The 21,357-nt window shown below is 41.2% G+C and overlaps 1 non-coding gene across 1 annotated transcript; it reads left to right on the top strand.

Annotated features, from left to right (window-relative positions):
* Positions 1-3,199: 3,199 nt before the first annotated feature.
* Positions 3,200-3,272, top strand: TRNAR-UCU (transfer RNA arginine (anticodon UCU)). The gene has a single exon. It is a non-coding gene; the product is annotated as a tRNA-Arg (tRNA).
* Positions 3,273-21,357: the final 18,085 nt, after the last annotated feature.

Here is a 21,357-nt window from a genome sequence, read left to right as displayed (position 1 = left end):
AACCTAGTTATCACCCCCACGTGTTTACTTTTGTGGAATAAATTAAAAAACAAGTAACAATTGCTTCACTCAGAAGTAAGCCCTAAGGGATTCCGCCTGAATGGCTGCATACTGGGATCCTTGTTTTTCATTGTGGAGGTTGGGGAAGTCTAGAGGTGTTTGTGTGTCTCTGGGACCTACTGTTCTGGAAGGAGACCTGGGCCACTTATAAGGTCAGCCCTTCCATGCTGATTTCCAAATCCACAAGTTTCAACTGAGTTCATTTTCTGCAGAGAATTAACTCCCCTTGGCCTACCCACACAGTCTGGACAGGAACATGCTTGGTTTTCCCAATCGTCTGTTACTTCTCCCCGCCTCCCGATCTTGGAGGAAATTGGAAATTGTGTATTCAACCACTGGGTTTGGAGCCTCAGGCAAGACAGCTGATGGATTGGAGTTGAAGTTAATTTAGTGATTGGTATTCCTCCTTTCCTAGCTGTCTTCCAGCCTGGGATCAGAAGGAGGATATGAGGAACTCTGAGGGCAGGATCCTAAACTTCATGTGCAGAGCAATCACAAGTTATTGTTATTGTTGTCCTGTCACTAAATAGTGTCTGACTCTTTGCGACCCCGTAAACTGTAGCATGTGCTGGGCTCCATGGGATCCTCCAGGCAAGAATTCTTAAGTGGGTTGCCATGCTCTCCTCCAGGGGATCTTCCCAACCCAGGGATCGAACCCCTGTCTCTCCTGCATTGGCAGGCAGGTTCTCTACCACTAGTGCCGCCTGGGAAGCCCCATACTCTGGGGCAGGGGTTGGCAAATTATACCTACAGACCAAATTCCACCTGCTGCCTGATTGTGTCAAGCTGGGTGGTGGCTCTTCGGTGAGAACAGACGTTGGAAGAGTAGAAGACATTGACTCTTGGTCCACAAATCCTAAAATAGCTACTGTCTGGTCCTTTACAGAAAAAATCTGCTAGCTCCTGACTGAGCAGAGAATAGACAGAAGGCTGGTTTCTCTAAGAAGCATTGAAGACTGAGTCCTAAATTGCTTCACTTAGGGGGCTGTGCTAGAGTTTGTGGATCCAAAAGCATCTTCCCCGGCTTCACCACACCCTGGCACTCTTACCTCGAAATTGAAGCTGCCAAGTCTGGTGCCAGAGCTTTGGATGATTTAGTAATTGTCATTTAGGATCATTGTAACTAATGACATTCCTTGAAACATGATAACTGGGGCACGATGAAGAAATCCTCACATAAGGAAAATGGGCAAAAATATGCCCTTGCCCCTCATTGCAGTCATATTTATTCTGTTTGAGTTATTGCAACAATATCATTGGTTCTCTAGTGCTGGTGAAAGCAAAGGTACCGCTGAAGTAACTGGGGCTGACAGAGATCCAGTAACTTCCCAAAGGCACAAAGCAAGTGAAGTGTGGTCCTGGGTAAACCTCAGGCAGCCAGATTTCAGAACATGCATGCTTAAACTGCAGTACAGGTCAGCCTCCCCAGAAAGTCCCTGAGAGCTAGTTAGCATTCCTTTCTCCATTTTACAAATAAAGAAACTGGAGGTTAGAACACGTAAAACAATTGTAGGAGGTCAGGCACCCCTTCAACCTCTCTGAGTGCAGATTTGACAGAGTCAGAATTCCAGGCACTTTCCAGTGTTTCATTGGATCGTGAAATGACCCTCTGGGGGCAACCCTGGTCTGGTGGCCAAGCCCTGGCTCCAAAGTCTGAGATGTGATGTGTGCCCTTGAGGGGAATCACAGAGCATCGTAAAGAGGTCCTCCAGCTTCATTCTTCACTGAGGAACTTTGGACAGCCTCGCGACTGCCTTTCCGCACAGCACAGAGCAGGCCTAACAGGGCTCTAAAAATTCCACTTCCTTCCTACTTACATCAGGACTTCTGCCTCTCCACTTCCTCATCTGTGAAATGGCAGGGAAAGTCACACCTCTCTTCCAAAGGTACTGAAAATATTTAATGAGAGAATCCATGTAAAGTACTTGGCAGTTCATAGCATACGGTATGTGCTCAAAAAATAGCAACTATCACAATAATGAGAGAGAAGGACCTGAGGCTGTTATTAGATTAGATGGTATGAGGAAATAATAAAATACAACTTAACAAGTGTATATGATATGCCAGATGTTACATTAAGCTTTTTAGGTCATTATCTTTTTAAATCGTTTCATTGATCTCTTATTATCCCCATTCTATAGATGAGGAAAGCAGAACATGCCCAGAAAGGTAAAATTACTTGCTGTAGATTACATAGATATGTTTGGATCTTAACCTGGGTCTCTTTAATTCCAGAGTTTACCTGGAATTCTTATCTACAATGCTATGCAAGTTATCTAAAATTTCTATCACTTTCTGGAATGCAAAAACGTAGAACAGAGGCTCCTAAGTTGTAAAATTCATGCTAAACTTTATTAGACTTTTCTATTAAGAAGAAGCTGTGTTCAGTGAAAGCCTATTTATTAAAAATGAGCTTGAATAATAATATAATAAATGAAATAAAAAATCATGTCTCTTACTGTCAAACCAAAGATGGATTATGATGTGTTGGACGAGTACAAATGATTCTATAGTCCTGATCCAGGAAAAGATTTGGAGGCAATTTTGCCTCTTAAGAAAGTATTGTACGACGCTCACTCACAGAGGATTTATGAGAAATGAAATGGAAACTCTTTCAAGATTTTATTAAGAGATATAGTCTTCCTGCATAACTTCTTTCCCTCCTGGACATTTGTGAATGTTTGGCTGGAAGGGTGGTCTGGGAGCTTGGTTTTGATATATGTGGTTCCTACAAGAAGGTGCCAAGGGAGACATTTTTCCATCAAAAGCCATATGCATGAGGATCCTGGAAAGTCTTCCAGCAACAGTGGACACTGGCAATAAAAATGATCTAGGAAGAAAACACGCCGGCAGTGCCAGTCACTGCAGATGCTGAAGGACCAGGGGCCAAATATGTAAATACCTTCAGAACTTTGTGTGGAAAACAAAGCGGGTTTAAATCATCTTTCTCCCAGATTCAGAGTTTTTCAGGACACAGTCACAGCTAGAGAACGGCCAGCACAGTGATTTGGTAATACAACCTCCAAGTGCACTGTTGAAACCCACAAGAGACAGGAAATGAGAAAGGTGTGTGACCTTGCAGTCATGGACTCCACCACACTGGGCCCACGCCATTGCTCAACAAATAGACTGAGGGACTTCCCTGGTGGTCCAGTGGTTAAAACTCTGCACTTCTACTGCAGAGGGTGCAGGTTCAACCCCTGCTTTGGGAACTAAGATACTGCAGGGCCAAAAAAATCCCCAAATAGACTGAGCTTCCCACAATGCCATGGGCAGGATGACCTGAGTGTAACCAAGGTAGCCTCATGTCTCTCAGCATTCTTTATGGTGTATGTGGTTTGACACTAATCTTAACAAAACTCCTCAAAGCAGGAAGAAAAAAATTGTAATGGAGTATACCAAGCAAGCAAGCAAACACAGAATACACACACACCACTACCATCATCATCAACAACAACAGAGTGTAACTTTTGTATTTCTCTTTTATCTTTCTTTCCAAATTAATCTTGAACTATACTCTCCTTCCCCTTCTGAACATAGCACCCACTGATAATTTTTGGTTCCTTGACATTCCTATTTGCCACAGGAATTTTTGCACAAGATGTTTGGAAAATTTTTGATTTGTTTTCTTGATGCCCATTCAACTTCTATTCATCCTTTAGACATCAGTTCTGACAGCAGCTTCTTAGGAAATCTGTGATACCCGACTCATACCTCCTACATTAGGTTACATTCCTTGTCATCCATAGGCACAGTTTTGTATTCCTGACACCTATAGGACTTATTATAAACATACTGTGTATGTATGTGTGTGATGATTATTTGATTAATATTTGTTTTCCCTACAGGCTGAACACTTTCCAAGGAAAACAACTATGCCTGTTTTCCTTTACCATTTTATTTTTAGAGCTTTTTCTGGAATTGGGCCAGAGGAGCACCCAATAATTATTTGTCAACTAAGTGGCTAAATGTGATGTTGTGATGTATAATAAGAAATATATATATTTCATATTCATCCCCATTTCTGGAGCAGAGCTAACCCCCTTGGAATTTCCTAAGTGATGAAAGTGATAACAATGTCTAGTTATGTGAATGAGGGGACTTTTGGAAAGTCCCTGAAGATGGGAGCTGGTTCCCAAGGAAACCAACCTGTGGTTAGAGGGTTGGAACCTTCAGTACCACTCCCTCAACCTCCAGGGAGTAAAGAGTGCCTGGAAATTGAGATCAGTCACCAATGGTCAATGATCTACTCAATCTTGCCTATGTAATTAAGCCTTCAGAAAAACCCAAAGGGAGAAGGTCCAGAGAACTTCCTGGTTGGTTACTATTGAGGACTGGGGAGAATGGCCCATCTGAAGAGGGCGTGGAAGCTCCACCCTCCTTCCCCATGCATTGTCCTATGGATCTCCAACCTGAGTTACATCCTTTTCTGATGAACTGGTGACCTAGTAAATAAAATGTTTCTCTGAGTTCTACGTGCTGCTCCACTACTTGGTTGAACCTAAGAAAGTGGCCACTGGAACCTGCAACTTGTAGCCAGAGGGTCAGATGCACAGAAGATAAACTGGGCTTGTGGCTGGTATCTGAAGTCTATGCGTGGAAGTGAGAGCTGGTGTCAAAATATTATTTGCTGAGCACGTGGCCACTTCCTGGCAAGTGATGCAGGTGCTGCTTATCTGGAAACCAGATTTTCAGAACCAGTGAACCAATGGTGTTCCATTTTAGCTGTACATTATAGAATCACTTGGAAGGCTTTAAAAAAAATTCAGTTGCCCATGGGGCTTCCCTGATGACTCATGGTTAAGAATCTGCCTGCCAGTGCAGAAGACACAGGTTTGATCCCTGGCCTGGGAGTCACATGCCATGGAGCTATTAAGCCTGTGTGCCACAACTATTGAGCCTGTGCTCTAGCACCCGGGAGCTGCAACTTTTGACCCCATGCACTGCCACTGCTGAACTATATGTTCTAGAACTCGTGCTGCACAACAAGAGAACCCACGGCAGTGAGAAGCCTGCTTGCTGCAATTAGAGAGTAGCTTGCTGCAACTAGAGAAAAGCCCATGCAGCGATGAAGTCTCAGAAATAAATAAATAAATGAAATCCTGATGTTCACACCATACCCCACACAAATGAAATCCTAATCAATGGGGGTAGGTCTGAGACATGAGTATTTGCAAAGTTTCCTAGGTGATTTCTGGACCATAAAGACAGCTGAGTGCTGAAGAACTGATACTTTTGAAATGTGGTGTTGGAGAAGACTCTTGAGACTCCCTTGGACTGCAAGGAGATCAATCCAGTCAGTCATAAAGAAAATCAGTCTTGAATATTCATTAGTAGGACTAATGCTGAAACTGAAACTCCAGTGCTTTGGCCACCTGATGCAAAGAACTGACTCGTTGGGAAACACCCTGATGCTGGGAAAGAATGAAGGCAGGAGGAGAAGGGGACAACAGAGGATGAGATGGTTGGATGGCATCCCTGACTCATTGGACAGGAATTTGAGCAAGCTCTGGGAGTTGGTGAAGGACAGGGAAGCCCAGTGTGCTGCGGTCCATGGGGTCACAAAGAGTCAGACACACTGAGCGACTGAACTGAACTGAACTAGGTGATTTCAGGGAGCAGTTAAGGCTAAAACCATTGTGCTTGCTGGAGTTCATTTTCTCTCCTCCTTCTAGAATAAGTGAGGAGAGATAGGCCAGACAAAGACTTCTGAAAATATGACTGCTCAGAAGACATCATAAAGAATCTGCCTTTTCCCATCTCTCTTTTTAAAAGTAATAGATATATAAGATGTGTAACACAATACACACCACACACACACACACACACACACACCACATTTCCAGGCTATACTTTGTGATGAGGCTGCTCAGACAGATTGTTCATCAAAATCGCACCAGAGGGCTTTTGAAATACAGATTGATAGACTGCGCCTCCAGAGTTTCTGATCCGGTAAGTCTAGGGTGGCATCTGAGAATCTGTGCTTTTGCCAAGTTCTCAAGTGAGGCTGATGCCACTTGTTCAAGGACCACATTTGGCACACCACTCTGCCTGAGGAAAATAATAAGAATGGGAGGAATACTTCCAGCTTCTCTCTTTCCTATTCATTCCTTTGCTGCCAGTGACTTTGTGTGGAATGATGCAGAAAGAAGGAACTCATAAATACCTGTGACTCAGCCCTTTGTGAGATTTCTCTTTCAACTTGGCCCTCACTGAATGTTGGCATTCTGGACCCAGAGGCTCTCCAGGGTCAGGGACCAAGCCTGGCTTTGAACATATACCTAAGGCTCTGATTCTAATAAGATTGTCTGCTCCCCAAACCCCTCAGGTGACTGATCCTGAACACTAGATTTTAGATCCATCTAGAGTTTATTAAGGGACCCAGCTGACTATACATAGATCTAGTTCAGTGTTATCAGCAGTTTTTCGACATATCATTCAGTTTCTCATGTCTGTTCCTTAATTGGTTACTAACTTGGGGAGAGGTGAAAGGTGTAATTAATTTTCACTACTCAAATCCCATCAGCAACTTGAAATTAACTTAAAACTTTGAGTCTTGTCACATCTAAAAATCTCTTCATTAATCCCTACATGTGATTGATAGTTTGACTGGAGACACAAATCTATGAGAAGGAGACACTTCCCTTATAATCATTGAGTTATTAGGCCTAGAGTTAGAGAATTTGCAAGACTTTCAGCATCTTTGTAGATCCTAAGTACTCTTAGGGTTGGAAGCCCCGCCCCTCAGCATATGAAACATAATACAATCGTCACATAATAATATTACATTTCACATTCATTTACTTAATGATCTCTCATTTTTTATTTTTATGTTTTTGATTCCATCTCTATGTATACACACACATAAACACTACATATGGATATAATATTTCTATGTTATATGACATATATCCTGCATTATTTATAATATCACATATTATATAATATATTATATGCTATATGCAGATATAGATATAATATATATCTTTATAAGAAAGTTCCTTTCTAGAAAACATTTTCATAGAACTTAAGAAACTCACGAGACCCTAGACTCTCTGTCTTATTGTCTAAAGGATAAAATAACCTTAAGATACAATATTGGTGAGGAAAAGCTTGAGGTTAGTTTAATTTTTACTTCTTTATAGGCAACTATTCTACATCTTGGGAACTTTTTAGATCTGCTCTTTATTCTTAATGCTTGAAGTGTTACAGCAATGTATCTAGGTTTGGACGTTCCTATTGCACTGGACTCTTAATCTATCCCCTCAATATGAATGGTGTGACCTTTATTTCTCTGGGAAATTCTCATATATTAAAACTTTGATATTTTTACTCTTAGCATTATTTTTTCCCTGGATCTTTATTAATGGGGAAGAATCCTATTAACACAACATTTCATTAAATAGACAGGCGTTGGCCCTAATGTTATAAACTTCAGTTCAGTCACTCGGTTGTGTCCAACTCTTTGTGACCCCATGGACTGCAGCATGCCAGACCTCCCTGTCCATCTCCAGCTCCTGGAGTTTACCCAAATTCATGTCCATTGAGTCACTAATGCCATCCAACCAACTCATCCTCTGTCAGCCCCTTCCTCCTCTCGCCTTCAATCTTTCTCAGCATCAGGGTCCTTTCCAATGAGTCAGCTCTTTACATCAGGTTGCCAAAGTGTTGGTGTTTCAGCTTCAACATCAGTCCTTCCAATGAATATTCAGGACTGATTTCCTTTAGGATGCACCGGTTGGATCTCCTTGCTGTCCAAGGGACTCTCAAGAGTATTCTCTAACACCATAGTTCAAAAGCATCCATTCTTCCGTGCTCAGCTTTATTATAGTCCAAATCTCACATCCACACATGACTACTGGAAAAAACATAGCCTTAACTAAATGGACCTTTGTTGGCAAAGTAATGTCTCTGCTTTGTAATATCCTGTCTAGGTTGGTCTTAACTTTCCTTCCAAGGAGTGTCTTTTAATTTCATGGCTGTAGTCATCATCTGCAGTGATTTTGGACCCCCCAAAAATAAAGTCTGCCACTGTTTCCACTGCTTCCCCATCTATTTGCCATGAGGTGTTGGGACCAAATGCCATGATCTTAGTTTTCTGAATGTTGAGCTTTAAGCCAAGTTATAAACTTAGACTGCTGTAAATAACATCTTTGCTTATCCTTCTTTTGAATTATTTCTTCAGGAATTATATTTATTAGGCCAAAAACTGGGAAGCTTTATATAGACTTTCTTGAGACCTCTGGTATCAGAAGACCCCTTTAATGAGTGTTTTCTAAACTGAAGAAGCAAGTCTGGGGCCAGTGACTGTTCCTGGATGGAATTTAGGTCACAAAGACTCAGCCCCGGGGCTGTTCTGGAAAGGCAGATTTCCTCTGGTTGGGGCAGTTCAGGTGTACTGCAGACAGACGCTTGTGAGGATAACCCTTTTCTTCCCTGTTCTACCACCTGTCTGGCAGACGATATGCCCGTGTCTGGTCCTCCCAGGGACCTTATGTGAAAGACTCTGCCCTGTGCTGCACGGTTCCAAAGAACAGTGTCTTGAGTGAGAAGAAGGTATTTGTGAGATAACTGACTGTGTTGTGCGCAGGCCTCTTTTGAATTCCTTGATCCATGAGGAATCTGGACAGCTGCGCCTTTGGAGCTGGGAACAATTCACGGGGCCCATCCCAGCTCATTCCACTGCCTGGACTTGTGGAGCCACAATGTTGGCTTGCAGCCAGCATATCCCTGGCTGTGGGCTAGAACAAGGTTGCAATTTTTGTTTGTTTTAATAAGAAAAGAGACAAATCACAGGGCTTATTTTGTAAGCTATAAAGGATTATTCAGTGAAAAAGCAGATGGCATTTTCCCAGTGAAGAGTCAGGGTGAGATTGGGATCTACATGATTTATGTCAAATGCTGCTTAGGACTGTCCTTTGATTGCTCCAGGTGAGTAAGTGTGGATCATGTGAGCAAGCCTGGGATGTCAGTAAAAATGTGAACATACACTGGCCATGGTGACACTCACCTACTAATGTCTACCTCCTTGTTTTGTTTTGTAATATTTCAGCACCGTCGCAACATAGGTATAAGCTTCTAAGGGTGTCCCACTCACCTGTGTCCCAAGATTAATGTCTCCTGCAATATCTATACTGTAAGAGTTTGGACAGATTTTGCATGCTCAAGAATTCCAGGTCATTTAGTCACCTATGCAGCACCCATTATTGTGTCCATATTATGGGTCAGTATAGTATGGTGGACAGAGGATGGAATCTGAAATCTATTTGACTTCATTGGATCAATTCTTAGGTGTGTGATCTTGAGCTAGTCACACAGCCTCTTTTAGCTTCAATTTCTGCATCTATGAAATTCTTAAAATACTTGATTTATGGTATTCATTCAGCTGATAACAAAATCAGACTCAAATATCACCCGGATGTTGGAATAACTGGAAATGTAAAGTAAATATTCTTAATGTTCCAGAGGTGCTAGTGAAAAAAATGGATGACATGTCTGAACAGGTGAGGAATTTCAGCATGGATGTTTTCATTTTAGAAATCAGAAACATGGGATCAAAGAATGATATCTTTAGTGAGTTCATTAGTACACTTGGCACAGTCAAGGATGGATTCAGTGAACTAAAAGGAGGTCATATCAATTATAAAAATAAAATTGGATGCACATGTAAATGACATAATAAATGGCTGTTGACCAGTTTGTTGCTGGTTTATTCGCTAAGTTGTGTCCACTCTTTGTGACCCCATGGACTATAGCCCACCAGTTTCCTCCGTCCATGAGATCTTCAGGCAAGAATACTGGAATGGGTTGCCACTTCCTTCTCCAGGAGAACTTCCCAACCCACAGATCAAACCTGCATTTTCAGCTTTGGCGGGTGGATTCTTTACCACTGAGCCGCCTGGGAAACCTATATGGAACACTATCCAAATGAAAACACAAAAAGAAACAAGAACCAAGAAAAAAAGATTATCTAAAAAGCATGGGACTCTGTCTGATACATATGTGATCGATGTAACTGAAATCACAGAAGCAGAATCCAAGATGCTCAGAGAACATGAAGCGGCCTAAGCAAGGAAATGCATGTATGGGATACAGAGTCTTGCACACACACACAACACACACATACACACACACCCTTAAACTATCACAGTCAAAATCTTGAAATTGAAGGAGAAAGAGAAAATATTGAAAGACAGTAGGAAAAAAGGGATCTTTTATATACAGAGGAACAGACACAAGAGTTAAAGTCAACTTACAATCAGAAACTACAAAAGCAAAAAGAAAATCAAATCACATCCATAAAGTACTGAAAAAAACCAACAAATCAAATGCAAACAAAAACACCGCTATAGACTTCTACACCCAGCCCATCTCCCCAAAATTCAGTAATGAAGGGGAAGTAATGCTTTATCACACAAACAAAAATGAAGAGAATCCATTATTGGCAAAACTTTGGCACTAAAAAAATGCTAAAAAGTTCTTCAGGGAGAAGAAATATCCTAATCAGAAACTTGGATTTACACAGAATAAGATAATTGTCTGAAGTAAAAAACGCAGCAATATATTGTTTCTTTATTCCATTCGTAGAAGTCAATTTATGACAACTGTGTAAAGGATGAAAAGGAAAAATCTGGAGTATCATTTTGTAAGATCGTAAAGGAAACTAAAAGAAATTCTTTGCAACCTTGTAATAAGAGATGATTTCTTAGGACACAAAAATGACAAAATAAAAAAATTATAAAGTAGACTTCATCAAAATTAAAAGTTGCTGCTCATTTTGTTTAACAAAATGAGATAAGCCAAAGTCTAGGAGAAAATATTAGAAAACACATATTTAATAAAGGATATTCATACTATGTAAATGACTCTGAAAATTCAGTAATAAAAGCACCCAATTTTAAAAAGGGTGAAACACTTTCACAAACATTCCACCAAAGAAGATAGGACATCAACAAAGAGAGGATATTAAAAGGTCATTAATAACCAGCAAAATGTAAACTAAAATAACAATCAGACACAGCTACGTACTTATTAGAAATGCTTAAAAGAGCTAATCATAGCGTGTGCAGGTATGGATATGGGAGAAAAGGAATTCTCTTGCACTGCTTATAGGAATGAAAAATAGTATAGAGACACTGGAAAATTTGGCAGCTCCTTAAGTGAAATATGGGGCTTCCCTGGTGCCTCAGATGATAAAGCATCTGCCTGTAATGCAGTAGACCCGGGTTCAATCCCTGGGTCAAGAAGATCCCCTGGAGAAGGAAACAGCAACCCACTCCAGTACTCTTGCCTGGAAAATTCCATGGAGGAGCCTGGTAGGCTACAGTCCATGGGGTTGCAAAGAGTCGGACACGACTGAGCAACTTCACTTAAGTTAAATGTACATTACTGTAAGACCCAGTAATTCTACATAAGAATGCTTATATGCACTTTACTAATAATTATCAAATACTGGAAACACATACTGAAAATGCCCTTCAATTACTGAATGGATAAACAAAATGCGACACATCCATATAATGGGATACTGTTCCACAGTAATAAGGGACATACCATTGATATACCCAAAACAGTGGGTGAAGCTCAAATGTTCTTAAGTCAGATTCCAAGGGCAAACTTATGAGGACAGAAATCAGGTCAGTGGTTATCAGGGCTTGGGTCGTGGGAGAGGCTTTTTTACAAAAAGACACTGTCTTTTTTCCCACAAAAAGACAAAAAGACCTTTGGGAGCGATAAAACTATCCCACATTTCCATCATGGTGGTGTTATAGCTTGTATGTGTGCCTTTCTCAAAACCTGAGACTGTTTACTAAAAAGGAGAAGTTGCAGTGTGCATAAGTTATACCAAAATTTTCAAAATTGCCTCTTTTTCAAGCATTTTAGGATTTTTATTTATCTTTGTTTAACTGGTTTCTAGCTTAACTTCTATGTTTGGAGAACATACTTGATATGACTTCGATACCTTGATTGAGACTTTATGGCACAGCGTCTGGTCTGTTTTGATAAATGTTTCATTTGCACTTAAAATAAATGTGTATTCTGCATTTATTGGAAGCAGAACAATAGTAACAAAATAGGCCAAAATCTATGTGGCTTCTTGTTACCTTAACTAGCAAACAAATACCTAAACCCTTCAAATCACCCACCTTCACCTTTGTGACTTCAACCGTCTGATTCCTTAACAAAGGGCATTGGCTTTTGCAGGTCCAGTTTAGACAAAATTAGAAATTTAGTGATGATTCTATGTTTCTTTACTATTGTTTACCCTTTTTCCCATACCCATCTCTCTTTCTACCTTAGAATAAGAAGAACCTATGATATCGAGTATATCGAATATATTCGATATCGAATCGGGGCAGGAATCCCTCAGAAGAAACTGAGTAACCATCATGGTCAACAAAAGAGTCCAAAATGCAATACTTGGATGCAATCTCAAAAACGACAGAATGATCTCTATTCGTTTCCAAGGCAAACCATTCAATATCACAGTAATCTAAGTCTATGCCCCAACCACTAATGCTGAAGAAGCTGAAGTTGAAAGGTTCTATGAAAACCTACAAGACCTTTTAGAACTAACACACAAAAAAGATGTCCTTTTCATTATAGGGGACTGGAATGCAAAAGTAGGAAGTCAAGAAACACCTGGAGTAACCGGCAAATTTGGCCTTGGAATACGGAATGAAGCAGGGCAAAGACTAATAGAGTTTTGCCAAGAAAATGTACTGGTCATAGCAAACACCCTCTTCCAACAACACAAGAGAGGACTCTACACATGGACATCACCAGATGGTCAACACTGAAATCAGATTGATTATATTCTTTGCAGCCAAAGATGGAGAAGCTCTATACAGTCAACAAAAACAAGACCAGGAGCTGACTGTGGCTCAGATCATGAACTCCTTATTGCCAAATTCAGACTTAAATTGAAGAAAGTAGGGAAAACCACTAGACCATTCAGGTATGACCTTAATCAAATCCCTTATGATTATACAGTGGAAGTGAGAAATAGATTTAAGGGCCTATATCTGATAGATAGAGTGCCTGATGAACTATGGAATGAGGTTCATGACATTGTACAGGAGACAGGGATCAAGACCATCCCCATGGAAAAGAAATGCAAAAAAGCAAAATGGCTGTCTGGGGAGGCCTTACAAATAACTGTGAAAAGAAGAGAAGGGAAAAGGAAAGGAGAAAAGGAAAGATATAAGCATCTGAATGCAGAGTTCCAAAGAATAGCAAGAAGAGATAAGAAAGCCTTCCTCAGAGATCAATGCAAAGACATAGAGGAAAACAACAGAATGGGAAAGACTAGAGATCTCTTCAAGAAAATTACAGATAGCAAGGGAACATTTCATGCAAAGATGGGCTCGATAAAGGACAGAAATTGTATGGACCTAACAGAAGCAGAAGATATTAAGAAGAGGTGGCAAGAATACACAGAAGAACTGTACAAAAAACATCTTCACGACCCAGATAATCATGATGGTGTGATCACTGACCTAGAGCCAGACATCCTGGAATGTGAAGTCAAGTGGGCCTTAGAAGGCATCACTACGAACAAAGCTAGTGGAGGTGATGGAATTCCAGTTGAGCTATTCCAAATCCTGAAAGATGATGCTGTGAAAGTGCTGCACTCAATATGCCAGCAAATTTGGAAAACTCAGCAGTGGCCACAGGACTGGAAAAGGTCAGTTTTCATTCCAGTCCCAAAGAAAGGCAATGCCAAAGAATGCTCAAACTACTGCACAACTGCACTCATCTCACATGCTAGTAAAATAATGCTCAAAATTCTCCAAGCCAGGCTTCAGCAATACGTGAACCATGAACTTCCAGATGTTCAAGCTGGTTTTAGAAAAGGCAGAGGAACCAGAGATCAAATTGCCAACATCCGCTGGATCATGGAAAAAGCAAGAGTTCCAGAAAAACATCTATTTCTGCTTTATTGACTATGCCAAAGCCTTTGACTGTGTGGATCACAAGAAACTGTGGGAAATTCTGAAAGAGATGGGAATACCAGACCACCTGACCTGCCTCTTGAGAAATCTGTATGCAGGTCAGGAAGCAACAGTTAGAACTGGACAAGGAACAACAGACTGGTTCCAAATAGGAAAAGGAGTATATCAAGGCTGTATATTGTCACCCTGTTTATTTAACTTCTATGCAGAGTACCTCATGAGAAATGCTGGACTAGAAGAAACACAAGCTGGAATCAAGATTGCCGGGAGAAATATCAATAACCTCAGATATGCAGATGACACCACCCTTATGGCAGAAAGTGAAGAGGAACTAAAAGGCTTCTTGATGAAAGTGAAAGTGGAGAGTGAAAAAGTTGGCTTAAAGCTCAACATTCAGAAAACAAATATCATGGCATCTGGTCCCATCACTTCATGGGAAATAGATGGGGAAACAGTGGAAACAGTGTCAGACTTTATTTTTCTGGGCTCCAAAATCACTGCAGATGGTGATTGCAGCCATGAAATTAAAAGACACTCCTTGGAAGGAAAGTTATGACCAACCTAGATAGCATATTGAAAAGCAGAGACATTACTTTGCCAACAAAGGTTCATCTAGTCAAGGCTATGGTTTTTCCTGTGGTCATGTATGGATGTGAGAGTTGGACTGTGAAAAAAGCTGAGCACCGAAGAGTTGATGCTTTTGAACTGTGGTGTTGGAGAAGACTCTTGAGAGTCCCTTGGACTGCGAGGAGATCCAACCAGTCCATTCTGAAGGAGATCAGCCCTGGGATTTCTTTAGAAGGAATGATGCTAAAGCTGAAACTCCAGTACTTTGGCCACCTCATGCGAAGAGTTGACTCATTGGAAAAGACTCTGATGCTGGGAGGGATTGGGGGCAGGAGGAGAAGAGGATGACAGAGGATGAGATGGTTGGATGGCGTCACTGACTCGATGGACGTGAGTCTGAATGAACTTTGGGAGTTGGTGATGGACAGGGAGGCCTGACATGCTGCGATTCATGGAGTCGCAAAGAGTTGGACATGACTGAGCGACTGAACTGAACTGATGATATCGAAGTTCTTCTGACTTTAATTCATGGAGAATGAAAATGTGATCAGTCAATGACTCCTGGTTTGTCTTGTAGCAAAGTTATGTACATTTAAATAAAAGTGCATAGAAATTCCAGTGCTTAACCTAAGGAGATACCTCATTTAAAGAAAGAAGTATGGTTCAGGTTTGACCTAAACTCACAACTCAGTTTCATAATTTATACTGCATCATCTGAAACAATTTGCTCCATCATCCTGTGATTCAATACTTTTTCCCCTGTAAAATGGGGATTAAAATCCAGTCTGAATCACAGGATCATCATGAGGATCTTAAGAAAGAAGGCTTTTAATACCTCTACCTCCACACAGCCTGAATACTCGTGAAGGGCTATGTGTAAAGTCAGGATGACTGGCATGAGATTTCCAGTAGAATTTCTGGGCTGGGATATTGCCTGAGTCTGTGGGCTGATGTATGTGTTGGGAAAGACTAGGAGCTATCTCATGGGGTTTGATAGAAACTGGAGGAAAAAAATCCCCCACCCACCAAAACAAACAAACAAACAAACAAATAAAGAAGCCAACCAAACTATGAAACACCTCATGCCATTCCCTCTTTGCTTGAAGCTGATTACTCATAAGTGCATAAGTGCTAGGCCTATTTGCAAAATTTTCACAGCAATGTTTGGAGATAGGACTCAGTAATCAGCAACCCCCACCCCCACACCCATAGAAGGTATTTGCACCCCCCCCCCCACCAAATCTGAGAATATGTAGAAAAAAGGAAACTTTTTTCTTGAATTAAGACTAAGTAAAGATAATCCCAGAACCAAAATCCCCTTGGCCTTGGTCATGTAAATTCTAGTTTAGCTCAACAAATGTGACATGAGCCCCTTTTGTTTGCAGATCTATGATAGGCTTTATCCATGCTTCTGCCTCTTAGTGCCTGGTTGTTGTTGATGTTCAGTCACTCAGTCATCTGACTCTTCGTGATCCCATGGATGCAGCATGCCAGGCTTCTCTGCTCTTCACCATCTCCTGGAGCTTTCTCAGACTCATGTCCTTTGAGTCAGTGATGGCCATCCAACCATCTCGTCCTCTGTCATCCCCTTCTCCTCTTACCTTCAGTCTTTCCGAGCATCAGGGTCTTTTCTAATGAGTCAGCTCTTTGCATCATGTGGCCAAAGTATTGGAGCTTCAGCTTTAGCATCAGTCCTTCTAATGAATATTCAGGATTGAGTGGTTTGATTTTCCTCCAGCCCAACGGACTCTCAAGGAGTCTTCTCCAACACCACAGCTCAAGAGCATCAGTTCTTCAGTGTTCAGGCTTCTTTATGGCCCAGCACTTACATCCCTACATGACTACTGGAAAAAACATAGCTTTGACGATACGGACTTTTGTCAGCAAAGTAATGTCTCTGCTTTTTAATATGCTGTCTAGGATTGTCATAACTTTTCTTCTAAGGAGCAAGCATCTTTTAATTTCGTGGCTGCAGTCACCATTGGCAGTGATTTTGGAGCCCAAGAAAATAGTCTGTCCTGGAGCATATGTCAAAAGGACTCGATAAAGTTTTGATGATTTTGCATTTTGTTTGGTTCAGTGAAGCTTTGCTAAACTCTGTAGCCATATCTGCAAATGCAGGTGATGGGAAGGAGTGATGGCCATGCAGAGAATTGCTTCATCTTGAGGTCAAATTAGAAAAATATGATAAGTGTCCAAGAATGCATGTTTTCTGTCTTGACTTTCTTTGTACTGAATGAAAAAAAAAATCAGGGTATAAAGCAGCATTTATTAAATTGCTTCTGAAAGCCAGTGTGCTAGGTAGAAAAGGAAGAAGTAGAATACTGACCCCAAAATCAGACCTTCTAGGTTTTAATTTCCTCTTGGTCACTAAATAGCTACTTGAGTTAACTTCCCTATGCCTTAGTTTCCTCCTTCGTAAATTGGTGATGGTTGTGGTAGCTATCTTAAAATACATTCTGTGAAGAGCACATGAGTTCTTATATATAGAGGACACAGAATAGTGTCTGGTACACAGTAAGCACTGGAAGTATTTGTTGTCATGTAATTTCATCCATACTTGACAATAACATTATGTGGGAGAAATTTTTATCTATTTGATAAATTAAGAAACTGAGGCTTAGAGAGTTGAAATGACTTGCCCAAGGCCATACCATCAACACACAAAAGAGCTGACTCTGAATTAAGAACAATGCTGTTTTATTTCCTAAACACAGTAGCACATCCCTAGGAACTAGTAGGTTGGATTCACCACCAAGTGTAAGAAGGATGCTAACAGTGAGAAGGGGCTGTCACAGAACAGGAATGCAATCATTTGGTTCTGATACTAGCTACTCCAAGGATCTCGGGTTGTCACTAATCTTTGACTTAATTTCCTTATCCAATTAATGGAAAAGAATGACTGGTTTATATTAGGTATTCAGATTTCCTTTCCTTGGGATAAAGCTTGATTTTTTTCCTTCTTTCCTAGCTGGGAATGGGTGGAAAGTCATTCCAGCTCTCTGTCTTTCCTCAAAGACATCAGGGCAGAAAGCTCAAGGAGGACAAGGAATTTGATATATGGTGACACTGGTGGTAAAGAACCAGCCTGCCAATGAAGGATATATAAGAGATTCAGGTTCGATCCTTGGGTTGGGAAGATCCCTTGGAGGAGGGCATGGCAACCCATTCTAGTACTCTTGCCTGGAGAATCCCATGGACAGAGGAGGGGTCGAAAAGAGTCAGACACAACTGAGTGACTTTCACTGTTACTTTGATGCAAACCAAACATCTCTGGAGTTGTGATACTGTGATTTATAATAAGAAATATATATTTGGTCTCTGATCATGTTCCTGGCAAAGAGCTCTGGAAACCCTTGGAATTTCCAGTGATGAGTGATAAAAGTGTCCTTGTTATGTTAATGAAGACTTTTGGAGAGCCCTTTTGGCAACCCAAAGATGGGGGTTGTTTGCCAGGGGAACCAATCATGAGGTTAGAGGGTTGGAACTTTCAGTAGCCAGCCCTAAGCCCCTCAACCTCCAGGGAGCACAGAAGGACTGGAGGTCAACTCAGCTGCCAATGACGATTTATTTAATCAGCCATGCTTATAACAATGAAGCCTCCATAAAACCCCCAGCAAAGGACAGGGTTTGGAGGTTTCTGGGTTGGTGAACACATGGAGATTCAGAAAGAGTAGACAGGGCATAGCAGCCCCACACAATTTCTCCATACCCTGTGCTATGCAACTGTCCTGTCTGGCTGTTCCTGAGCTGTAGCTTGTATCATAAACCAGTGATCTAGTAAGCAAAATGTTTCTTGGAGTTCTGTGAGCTGCTCTAGCAAATTAACCAAACCTGAAGAGGGGTGGTCTCAGGAACCTCTGATTTACTACTGGCTGATCAGAAACACAGGTGATGACCTGGGTTTGTGACTACCATTGTAGGGGGTGGGGCTGGGACTTGGAGGACTGAACACTTAACCTGTGAAATCTGATACTACCTCTGGATGAATCGTGTCACAATTCATTTGAGCGGTAGGACGCCCAACTGGTGTCTTAAGAATTGTTTATTGGAATCTAGAAAAATGGTGCAGATGAACTTACTTGCCAAACAGAAATAAAGACACAGACATAGAGAACAAATGTATAGATACTAAGAGGGAGAAGAGGGGTGGGATGGATTGAGAGATTGGGACTGAAGTATATACACTGCTATGTAGAAAATAGATAATTAATGAGAACCAACTGTATAGCACCGGGAACTCTACCAAAGGCTCTTTGGAGACATAAATGGGAAGGAAATCCAAGGAAGAGGGGATATATGTACACATGTGGCTGATTCACTTTGCTGTACAGCAGAAATTAACACAACATTGTAAAGCAACTATACTCCAGTTTAAAAAAAAAAAAAAGATTGTTGGTAGGAGAACTCCCCCTCCCCAACTCATGTTGAAGTTGGTCTCAGAGCTCAAGAGGGTGGTAGCTCGTGCTCTGGCCTGCTCCCAGGGGTCAGTGGCATTTCTGAATAGAGTTCTATGTAGCAACTTTGTAAAACTTAGAGTCTCTAATCTGTCAACCCACATTCCTTAACGCCTTGTTCTAACTTTATACCTTTACAAGTCCAAAGACTATCTTATTAAATTAACCTGGATCTAGCTAATTATTTTGAATTTAATGTCTAATTTTCTTAAGGGATATTAATGGTTATTCATCTCTGGCAACGCCTGTAACCACACCCGCTGAGATAAACCAGGTGGGGGTGTGTGTGTGCATATGTGTGTACACAAGCAGTACCTGCAGGATTCTATTCTATTTTGCCTAAGTTATAACCTAAAAGCAAGGTCTGTTTTTCTACTCACCCTCAAAAAAGCATCAGATTACCTTCCTTTGCCAACTAGCAATCACATTTCTGGGTAAAATGTAAAAATTAGGTTCAATTACAGGAGAGAAATCATCGACATGTGCTAAAATGTGGATATTTCCATTTCAGCAGGACTAATAGTTCTCAGTTGTTAATGATATAACCTTAAGAAAGCCCTTTGCCTTCCCTGCTGGAGACAGGAAGGAGTAAGGTTGTGTCCCAGGCACTAGTAGAGAGAAGATTGGTCTTGAAGCCTATACAGTGTGGTTTGACATTTGACAAGGGTAGTGCTTTTCATGAAGGTGCTTTTATCTATGACTCAGGAAAAAATATACTCCTGAAACTGGGGGACCTGAACTTTTAACATGAAGCTGATGAGCTGTGCCTCATTGGGAAAGTCTAGAGGGATTATATTGGTTTCCCAGATGGGTTCAGTTGTAAAAAATCTGTCTGCCAGTGTATGAGATGCAGGAAATGCAGGTTGGATCCCTGGGTTGGGAAGATCCCCTGGAGTATGAAATGGCAACCCACTCCAGTATTCTTGCCTGGCAAATTCAATGGACAGAAGAGCCTGGCAGGCTACAGTCTGCCAACGGGTTGCCAACAGTTGGTCACGACTAGACAACTGAGCATGCATGCAGGGTGATTATATAGTTTATCTTCCAAACCAGGACACTTTTGAGAATAATAGGTGATTCTATTAATGACTACATCAGGAAAAATGAGCATAAGAACATGATTGTCCTTGACAACTTAGTATGTATGTTTTTCCTACATAAAACCTTCTACTGCCTTTCCTGTACCTTCTCATATCCCAAGCATCTGACTTAAATTGCAAATGCAAGAAAGCTGAACCTGTGCAGATTTAGTCAAACTGTCTGAGTGCTGGGTATTCTGGTGGTGGTGGAGGGGTAGCAGACCAGTTTTAACACCAGTAGATTTATAGTACACATTTGACCATGACCTTTCCAAGCAAAGTTAGGCACCTAAAGTGGTCACATGTCCTCTGAAGTATGTGGAATGTTGGCAGCCAGACCCAAGCAGTTTACACATGCCATTTGCATGGTCTTTGGTGGGTGAAGGAGGGTGTTGGTATCCAGGAGAAGAATGTAGGAGACCATCAGAAATTTCCTGGTCTTGGCTGAAAATGGAGAGCCCCACTTGGGTTTCTGCAGCTCCAGACCACATTTTAGGCTTGCTGTGCAGGGCAGTTCCACAGGGATCAGAAGGCGTGTGTTACCAGAGTTCAGCAGGCAGGGCAGGAAAATCAATACCCTACTGCTAAAGGTTAAGAGTTTATCCAGCTGAAAATAAATTAAATAGATAAACAAAATAAAGATTTGGCTTTTCTGTAGGCCTCCAAGGTGACTGGGAATGGGCTTCATTCTCTGGGCTCCAGCTTTTAGCGTCTTGGTGGTGGAAGCGTACATGAGTGAGAAAAAAATATCTGTCAGAAACAAAGACTTCGGAAAGAACTGGAGTCACAGACTCAGGGAGGCTGGGCCTTTGTATCACCTAATTTACTTCTTTAACTGACAGACGAAAATGCTGAGGTTCTGGATAGAGGGTCAAGGAGCCCAATTCTGTTACTGTATAATATGGGAATGCTCTAGATATCAAAGTATTCTGGGTCTCAGGACATTCTCCCATAATGTATTTATTTAAGGCAACAATATCCACTCCCTTCTCTGCCTCCCATTTAGCTCCTTTGTGTCCTTTGCAGAATTGTCACAAATTTCTTTCTTAGGTATTAATGGGACTCATTTCTGGATCTGTTGTTGGTGATAATAACAGAGAACTTCTTTTCCCTTGGGGTAACTGAGAGAACAAATGTGAGTGGGGAGATGATGGCAACCATCTTGCCATTAACATGACACCAACAGAGAGGAAAGCTGAGACAAAAGAGGGAAGGAAAAGAGACTAGGATCTAGCAATA

Source organism: Bos indicus, chromosome 13 (genome assembly GCF_029378745.1).
Source record: "Bos indicus isolate NIAB-ARS_2022 breed Sahiwal x Tharparkar chromosome 13, NIAB-ARS_B.indTharparkar_mat_pri_1.0, whole genome shotgun sequence".
Taxonomy (NCBI): Eukaryota; Metazoa; Chordata; class Mammalia; order Artiodactyla; family Bovidae; genus Bos; species Bos indicus.
The sequence above is the reverse complement of the archived record's forward strand: the minus strand, read 5'-3'. Positions and strand labels throughout refer to the sequence as shown.